Source organism: Rhipicephalus microplus, chromosome 7 (genome assembly GCF_043290135.1).
Source record: "Rhipicephalus microplus isolate Deutch F79 chromosome 7, USDA_Rmic, whole genome shotgun sequence".
NCBI lineage: Eukaryota > Metazoa > Arthropoda > Arachnida > Ixodida > Ixodidae > Rhipicephalus > Rhipicephalus microplus.
In genome coordinates, this window is record NC_134706.1 from 64,833,819 (window position 1) to 64,843,392 (window position 9,574).

Consider the following 9,574-nt stretch of genomic DNA (forward strand, 5'->3'; position numbering starts at 1 on the left):
TGCTTGGAAATGCAGTGAAAGTAGCTTTCATGCTTCACAAGCACGCGCGTTTTGTATTCATGCTGCACAACGAAACATGACATGTTTCAGTAATAATGCGTGGCGGACGCGCCAATTGCCAGCGGGCGTCAGAACGCGTCATTATCATAAAGGCTTCGTGGTTCAAAGTTGGTCACCCACTACAAAACGTACACACGCTACCGGGCCCATTCCCTTATTAACTCATTTACGCCCAGTGTCCTACATGTAGGACGGTGAAACTTTTCAGTGTAACTCGATTTTTTTTTTCTGTAAAAAAGGTAGCGCCACCTAAGATCTATTTATGATGCCCTCTTCACATGCAAGTCTAGGTGATCACTGAGCTACAATTAGCCACGTGCTTGAAGTCACAAAATGGCGATTTCCGGTGCATGTAGCTCCAACGTTACTAGATTCTTCTTCAGTTTGCAAACTCCGCTAGGACGAGGCGGCGAAACGCGGCCCCTCTCGTTTCCCGCTCTCTAGGTGGCGCTTCCGATGCCATTTGAAGGGTCGCCGTGACGTAATGGATCCTACACACAGTGTTCATCGGAGTTCTTGTGGCCAATTTGGCGTTGCCGGAGTTATTTTCCTTGATAATGCACTAAGCTTATTACGTTATTACGAGTGAGCAATTAAAACACTGTGCGGATAATGCGGGGCCAAATGGCGGAGATGTGAGTGCGATGCCTGAATCTTGTGGGCATTGTGTTAATTTAGCCGTATTGCGTTCTTGTTCTTTAAAATTCAACCGTATAAATTAGAAAACACTTGCAGTGAGCTTAAGGGTAAATGCTGGAGGACTATGCACTTGAATTTAGGTGCATGTTAGAGAAACTACAGGTGGCCAAATTTTTCAAAGCTCTTCAACACGACGTGCCTCGTAATCGTATAACCTTCGTTTTTGTTATATGATGAGGCACACACACCACATTTATCTGATGCCGCCGGAGATATAGGAAGTGTAAAGCCTAGAATAACTCGTTCGTTCCAGATAACTGAAATTTACGATCCGAACGTTTTTTTTTTTTAAAGGAAAGATAACAGATGCATTAAATAAATGTGTGTCCCTTAGAAGGCTATAAAGTGCAATATACAATGATTTCAGCAAAGTCTTTTTGAACACAATTTATTGAACGCTACAACAAATAAACTGGAAGTCACTTTTGTTCACGCGGTATCAGAACTATACTTCACCATGAACGTTGTGCACGTAGTCCTTCAAGATATCGTCCTCCTGGAAGTGGAGGTCACACACAGCCCAAGATCTTGATAGTTCCTTATGCAGTCTCGGTATTGCTCGTTGCCACTGTTGAAGGCCCACCTCATCAACGGGTGGCTTGAAAAAATGCCCTTTTCGGTCGCAGGTTTCGTTGAGTCGTAGCCGCTACTGCGACCATTGACAAATCAGCGAGGCATGTTTCATAACATCGAAAAACAGTCACACGACGCATGAGAGCTAACACCCGGCAAGATAGCACAATAGAGCTGACAACATGTGAGACACAACGCCAATTGTCACCACGATATCGCAGTAAGCAGCAGTGGGAGCACAAACTGCGCGAGTGTCGTCGATCTCGCTGATACACGCAATGATAGCGATTGCCGCGGAACACACTTGCACCATACTTGCACGCTACGAAGAAGCATCTTGCTGTTTCACTTCGCCGGCGTGGTCGGTGGCGTGCGCCTAGCCGCCGTGACACTCGTCAAACCGGTTGGATGAATGGATGGATGGATATGGCTGTACCCTTTAGATCGGGCGGTGGCTAGCGCCACCAAGCTGTAATACTCAATGAACCAAAATCTATATTTTTTTTTCTTAAAAAGTGAGTTTGAGGATTTGTACTTTGCAGTGAAGATTTTAATTTTCACTCGTGCCTTGACTTTAGCCACCAATCACATAACCTCCTTTTAGTTAAGTCTACCCGCTTAAAGTCTATTTTGCCCTCAAAAAACGACGAGCGCGCCCCCTCGTGGCGGTGCATAGAAGGGTGACACCTGCGGCGGTGTAGTTTGCAAACTGAAAGGAGAATCTAGTAACGTTATGTAGCTCAGCGCCATATTGCGAAAAAAAAAGTTATATTGAGCCAAAATGTTCTCTATGCTGCTGATATTTTTTTTCGATTGTTCCTTAGTTATTGGGTGTGCAGTAACTTTCGTATGACAGTGATAGGCTCTAATGTTTTTTGATCACGGTGTGTCAACATATGCGGGCTACGTACAAGGCGGCTCCAAAATCATTGTTCAAAAGAGTTTTTTTTTAATGAAACCTTATTCTGCTTTCTGAGGTTGTAGAAGCAATCATTTTGGGGAAATAAGTAAGTTTTATTAATTTTCCTAAGTTTGGGCATATATAGGTTAAGGCCACGTAGTGGGTACATAGCAAGTTCGAAAAGCTTTCATGCACTAAGTGTTTGAAATACGCGCCGGGTACAGGATACCGCTATCGCATTCACATCCTAAAGGCGACGCTTTAGGGCCTCCTATCTTTTTTTACTCCCGTGCCACAGTCCAAAGGTGTTTATTCATCCTCTCTGTTGTAGAAGTTCAGAGTCCCACAGCAGCGCCAGTAGTAGAAACACTGAAACCTCTGACGTAACAGTGACGTGGCCACGCTCAGACCTCGCACACAACATAATGACGTAGCCCGCCGCGGTGGTCTAGTGGTTATGGGGCTCGAGTGCCGACACGCAGGTCACGGGATCGAATCCTGGCCGCGGTAGATGCGGGGGAGGCAAACACGAGTGCACTTTAAGTGGGCCACTCCGATACCGCAGGTGGTCAAAGTTCCCGGACCCCTGCACTACGGGACCTGTCATAATTATGTCACGATTCGCGCCGCCAGAGTGAGACTGCCCCAAGAATTGCAATATTATTCTATTGACGTGAGTATGGGTTTATTAATGACATATTATCAACGTCACACTGCAAGAATTGGTGAGAAGTGTTCTTAGAATGCAAGTGACTGAAAGTCAGCGTAAACGCTTTACTATATCGCTATGAGATAACTGACTTCTGCTTGTTTGTGCCATGCGGTATCTTAGCTGCGATCTTAGCAGTTTTGTGATGTTCGGCATCTTAGCTGCGATCGAAGATTCCGCGTTGAAATTCGAACCTCTCGTCAGTTCATTTAAGTTTCCCGCACAAAGGTGGGAAAATAGAAGTGTTGAGCTAGTCAGAGATGGCGCTAGTGTACCGCGGTGCCAAAGCCACGTTGCGCAATAAAAAAAAATGCCGGATTACTTCACCTAATAAATTAGTCTGAAGTTTACCTAAATAAGTGTTCGTTAATAATGTATAAAAATAAATGAGAAATTGGGTGACACTTTCTGATAAAAAAATGAGTTGCATGAAATTTTAGATTAACGCGCTGAGAAACAAGCTTGCAATCTTGGAGGCTATAAATGTAGAGGGCCTTCTGCGCGCGTTTAACAAAAAGTGCTTACACAGCTATGAACCAGGTGGCAATACCAGCGGTAGCGTCCTCAATCCGACAATCGCATTAGAGTTCGTGTGCGTCGGTGCGGCGCTGTTCACGCTTTTTCCGTCTCTGCGTTGCGTTTTTTTTTTTTAGCAGCAGTGCATGTAATTTCTAATGCACTGGCGCGATGATAGAGGTTTCCTGCAAATGCCCGGACGGCGTCGAAACCATTGCTACGCACCGGGCTGCAAGACCGGCTACGTGTTCAAGAAAGGCGGCCCCAAGATGGCGCTCTTCGGCTTCCAAACAGGAGAAAGATGTGGCAAAGAAATTTTTGACGATTGGACAAGTCTTTGGGCAACACCTGCGCAGTGTTCGAGCTGTACTTCGAGCCCCGCTTCATGCTCAGAGATTATGTTCATCGAATACAGAGTGAGGAGGTCCGTATTCCCCTTAGGAAGCCGATATCTGCACCCGAATGCTGTCCCAACCCTGTTAAAGCTGCCCGACACTCTAATGCTGTCCCGACACTTTTAAAAGTGAAGCTTAAGGGTCCCCGAATTTTTATCCCCTCTTTTACGTGCGCTACTGAAAACTTACACTAGGTGAGTAGGCGACAGAAAAAGTTTAAAGGGACCCTCTAACTCTTGAAAACATCGGTGCCGACAGCATAACTCGCAGAGCCGCTCGCCAGAACTACTGCAAGCGGAAATGACGCCGGAAGCTCTCTACCACATTATTGGTTAAGTGTAACGTTAAATGTGACCATGGCATTGCATCAAAATAGGGACTACTATCGGATTTATTTTTCGTTAGCATGATTTTTCACTCAAAGTGACAGTGAAAAAAGCTCTCACACTTTTCCAGCTTGAAAACTGCAAAGCTGGTCAAAGAATGCGCCGAACGCCATGTGCTGGAGGAAACGCGCCAGCGATGCTCCCGGCACCATCAATTGATGAAACTAAAAGAAAAAAAGAAATGTAAGAGCGTTGATAGATATACGTCATTGCAAAAAGAAAGATCAGTAAAGCTACAATACTTTATAGAAGCATTCGCGAACCGGCTCGTTTCACACGTGTAGTTCCCTCTTCAAGTGCCACATTGTTACCATCGCAACGGCGTCCTTAATACGCTCGACGTTACAGTCAATATGCCATGCGAGCTTGCTGTACGGTAGGGCTTTCAGTTAATTTCATTGGGCAGCCTCAATTCCGACGTCAGAGGGCGAGGGAAACACGGTAAGGTGAGCCCGCGAAAATGGAGTGGAGGGTATAAGCATCCATTTCATTGTATTTTGGTATTTCTACGCTGAATAACTTGGCACTGCGCAGCCCTATCGCTGCCGTTTTTGCGGCACTTAACTCTTAAGCAGTCAGTGTACGCAACCAGCTAGAAAAAACGTGTAAAACTATGAAGTCATGAAAAGTGTTAGAGGGCCCCTTTATGGCTAAGGTTTCATTGCATAGAGTACCCTAAAATTACCTAGAAGAGACCCTGGCGCTGCGCGACCATTCAATGGCCGTGGGAATTATGGGTATTACATGGATTTGCCTTCGCGCTTACGGGCAGTGAATCGCAATTGTGGCTTCGTTTATTGCTGTGCCATGGTTTTGTTTGGAATGAAAGAACAACCGGCTTTAAACTCAAATCGTGAGCCTGATTTGAATGGGGATCCTAAAAAAAGCACAGGTGGTGAAGCGCAACTGCCGAACGTTTGCCGATTGTTTTTATGGCAAAGCCGCCTCAAGCCACGCGAAGCCGTAAATTACGAAGACTATAGGCAGATCCGTGTCATACCCATACTTCCCATGCTCGCTGAAGCGCCAAGCGTATAGCGGCTCCCATAGACACTAGCGCCAGAGTTCCCTCTAGCGTATATTTAGGAAACTTCACGTTTCAGCCATGGAAGCAGCGTGGGTTACCAACTCTTCGATGAAGGAAAGCAGTATGGCCAAGGTGGGGGTGAGGGGTCCACCTCGGGAGAACAGCGGGTTAAGGCGCTAGGATGCTGTCCCGAAAGTCGCTGGTTCAGCAGCGGCCGTCGAATTTCGGTGGAGGCGAAATGCGAGGCCCGTGTTGTGGGCGATTGAACCTTTCGGTGCCCTCCACGGCGGCGTCCCTCAGTATCACATCGTATAGTTTCGGGACGTCACTTTACAAATAATAAATAAGATCAAAACCCCAGCCTGTACGTGTGCACGCAGTTATAGCGAATCGCCTCGAAATCCGGGAAACCTGCGATAAGTGTCATTTCTACGCTGCGTGGCAATGCTTTTGCAGTTCTCACGCATCCAGACACTAGGTCCATAATACCTCCTCCCCAGCCCTCTATGGTCATTTGGGCTGACTACATTGAGCGCACAACGCCACCTCAAGCTTAACTCGCACAAGTGGAAACGCGAGGTCACTTTTTATGTGCTGATTGATGATTGATTGATTGATTGATATGTGGGGTTTAACTTCCCAAAACCACCATATGATTATGAGAGACGCCGTAGCGGAGGGCTCCGGAAATTTCGACCACCCTGGGGTTCTTTAACGTGCACCCAAATCTGAGCACACGGGCCTTTCCGCCTCCGGACTTTTCAAGTGCAGAGAACTTTAGGAGAACCAGGTTGTCACATGCCGTCGTTGTCGCTTGGCCTACCGTAGGCAAAAACCACATTATAGCATAGCCATCTGTAGCATATTGAGTCAGGTCAAGATCCTCGAATCTGGGACGCACACCCACGCTGGAGGATCGGCCAAGAACCGGATAGTCCTCATAAAAGAATTTTTTAGTAAAAGGTTGGGATTTGTCTACTTAAGAAAAAGAAGAAAGATGAAACGGCACAAAACTATTAATGGAATAATGAACTATAAATGTATTCAAGCAATGAAGGGAGGAATCTGAATTTAAAAAGGAAATTGGAGAAGTAAAGAATATTAGCAAGTATTGTCTTAAAAACTTAAATATCTTTGAACATTTGATGAACTCCTGCAATGCTTCAGCGATCTTCCCGACACCGCGGCATGCTGAGGCCACGTTCGCGCCAAAAGAAAAGTCTTCGTCCTCTTGTTCTTTGAGTGCTTTCATGGTGTTAATTAAGTGCGGAGCGCTTTCAATGGAACCATGTATAAAAATTGAAAAAAAAAGACAGACGAAGATAAAAACAGGAGAAAGAACAAAAGAATAAAATAGAAAAAAAAAAGTTACAATAACAGAATCAATCGAGAAAAAGAACCAAGAACTGCAGAATAGGAAAACAATAGAGGGAGGTAAGGAAATAGAGAAACCACGAGAAACAAAGAAGGTTGCTCGGCTACCCACTTCCCTCAGGTTTGGCATCACTATAGTCGGTTGCAACCAGGGAGGTTATAGTATAGAACCTCCTTGGTTACAACGGGACAGCTTCGAGCTCTCCCGTAGTATAGGGTACAAAGTACTCTAAATAATTCACCTCTTTTTCTAAACACACAGAAAATATTACCGGCAAATTCGCGTGCTCCGCTGGCAAAGGTCATCGAAAGACGATAGTCTGCTGTCTATAGAGGTAGGGAATAAAACGCTTGTTTGACGTTCTGCCCGAGAAAATCGGCCAGTAGGCTGCGTTAGACTGCGGGAGATACGTACGCTATCTAGCGTTGATTTGAAGAAACGAAGTTTCATGTAATCACTGCGCCCATATGCTAGATGGCGTCCACCTTCGAATTGCAGCTAGGTGGCCTCCAAGTTTTATTGGAGATTAAGTCACCGAGTAAGACATTCTGCGGATGATTTCTTCGGAACCAACTATTTTTTTTTAATTTACAATTAACGTAGCTCTTAGATTAACAAATCAAAGTCACTTGATGTCTAAGTGGCCACCACAAGAAAATATAATGTTTCCGAGATCTTTGGAGGGCAAAACCTAACTTCACTACTGCTGGCAAAGCATTGCGGGAGCTTCTACTCCAGCAATTTTTTTTTTAAAACCTCCTTGGGCATACCACGCCACGTGAGAGCTCGCGTAGTAAGCGTCAGCAAGTTTAGCGGGAAAATCTTATCGAACTTTACAAAACACACGTTAATTAAATGCAGTGACAAAAAGAAAAAAAAAGAAATCATGTCACAGGTGGGCACCATTGCTTACACTGTCCATAAATGCCACTTTCTTTTCACCAAGGCAACAAAGGACTTGCTGGAGTAGTTACATCTGGCCGTAATTGAGGCCCCAAGGATCCCCGTTTTGTCCGATGATTCGCTAGTTTTGCCAGGACCGTATAGTGGCATGCAAATGGTGGCCCCTGGTGTGGTACGCAGACTGCATCGCTAGCATTGGCGAAGTCCTTCCGGCTTTCTAGAATTATTCATGGTGTGGACCCACGTTCTCAAATGTATGGCCTTCGAAGTCTTTCTCTCTCATTCACAACGAGCAGTGTCCGAGGAATAGATTTGTACGCCTTTCATTATTGTTATGCTTCCCCATATGGTTTCGCTTCGCACAAACCGCTGATGAATAGCTGCCGAGTTGCCTCGAAGAATTTCGGTACTTATCTCACAAATGTAGTCGGGCTTATCGCACGCAACACACGCGGCTTTCTTCGAGAAAACGTGCCTCAATTGCGCGGGTGCCGCCTAAGCACGTCGACCAATCACTTTCTCTGCCCGTGGACAGCACGCTGAAACTTTCGGTGTCCTCCAGAGGCCCGTAATACCGCACAACACACGCATACTCTCAGTAAATGTCCGGAAGTAGGCGATCGTCAGTCGTGATTGGCCACTGCGATAACCTCACCGATAAGGCCCAATGGCAGAACTCGTGTTTACGCCCCGCGAAGGTCAAGTTCGATGCGTGGAAAGCGAAAGCGTTTTCGCGTCTAGACCGACTTCCTCGACTGGGTTGAACTTCGAGGCTGTACAGAGTTTTGTCGGCTCTCGCTTGTGTGAACGGGACTGACTGACAGTGGAAGTGAAGTGAAGGAGACTGGGACGAAGGCAGAAACTTTTTTCGGGGGATTGAGGAGGGAAAAGGGGACCCCCTGAAATCGTCATTTTTCACTCGATATGCCATGGCGAAAAAAAAAAAAAGAATTTCGGGGCCCATGGACCCATTGTGGCATCTCCTAGCTACGCCACAGGAAAGAGACTGTAGTTAATGTATATGCATACACAATGGTGGACTGAATCATGCAACTGGCGGCCGCATTTTCGGTGAAGGCGAACATGCTTGAAGCCCGTACACTTATATTTAGGTGCCTGTTGAAGAAGTCTATGTGGGCGAAATTTCCGGAGCCCTCCACTACAGCGCCTCGCATAACAATATCGCGGTTTTGGGACGTTAGACCCTCACAGTTAGGACTAAAGCTTACTCTTGGGTAGGGGGCACCTCCCGTACGCCTCGGCCTGTCTCATCCAACCGTGGCCCTGGAAGTACTTAAGTAAGCTACTTTCGTGTCAAGAAGCGATCCTTAGATGCCGGGCCAAACGCTAAATGGACCGTTAGCGTTGCCATTTCCAGCGTCAACGTGTCTGATAAAAAACAATAGAGGAATCATCAAGCATTGAAATCACAATATGACGTCATCATAACCTGAAGTCAACGAAAGACATTCTCGCTTGCATTGAGCTTCGCATAAGTACACAAGGGGGAACTCTGGCGCTAGTGTTCATGGAAGCTGCAACGTACGGTGCTACAGTGCAGCATGGGAATGTTGGGTAGCACACAAACTTGCTTAATCTTCGCACTTTCAGGTCCATTTGGCTTGGTGTGGCTTAGAGCTGCTGTGTCACGAGACAGTACTGCGCAAATGTTCAGCAGTTGCACTTCAGCGAATTCGCCAGCTTAACCTGTTAGGCTCATCAATCCAAATCGGGTGACGAAGTTCACCACGACCCGTTCGTTTCGTTTGACCCGCCCGTTTCGTTCGACCCGTTCGTTTCGATTTAGTTCGAAACGAAACGGAAACACAGCAATAAACGAAGCCACAAGTGCGATTCGAGACCCGCAATTACGAAGACTTGGCGAATCCACGTACTACCCATCATTCCCATGGTCACTGAGCGATATCAGTGCGAGAGTCCCCTCTGGTTAATTTTACTAAGCTTCATGGTCGCTTGATCGATGGTGCGCCCATCAAGGAAGCATTGTAAAACCAGCTGAAGGGCGGAAC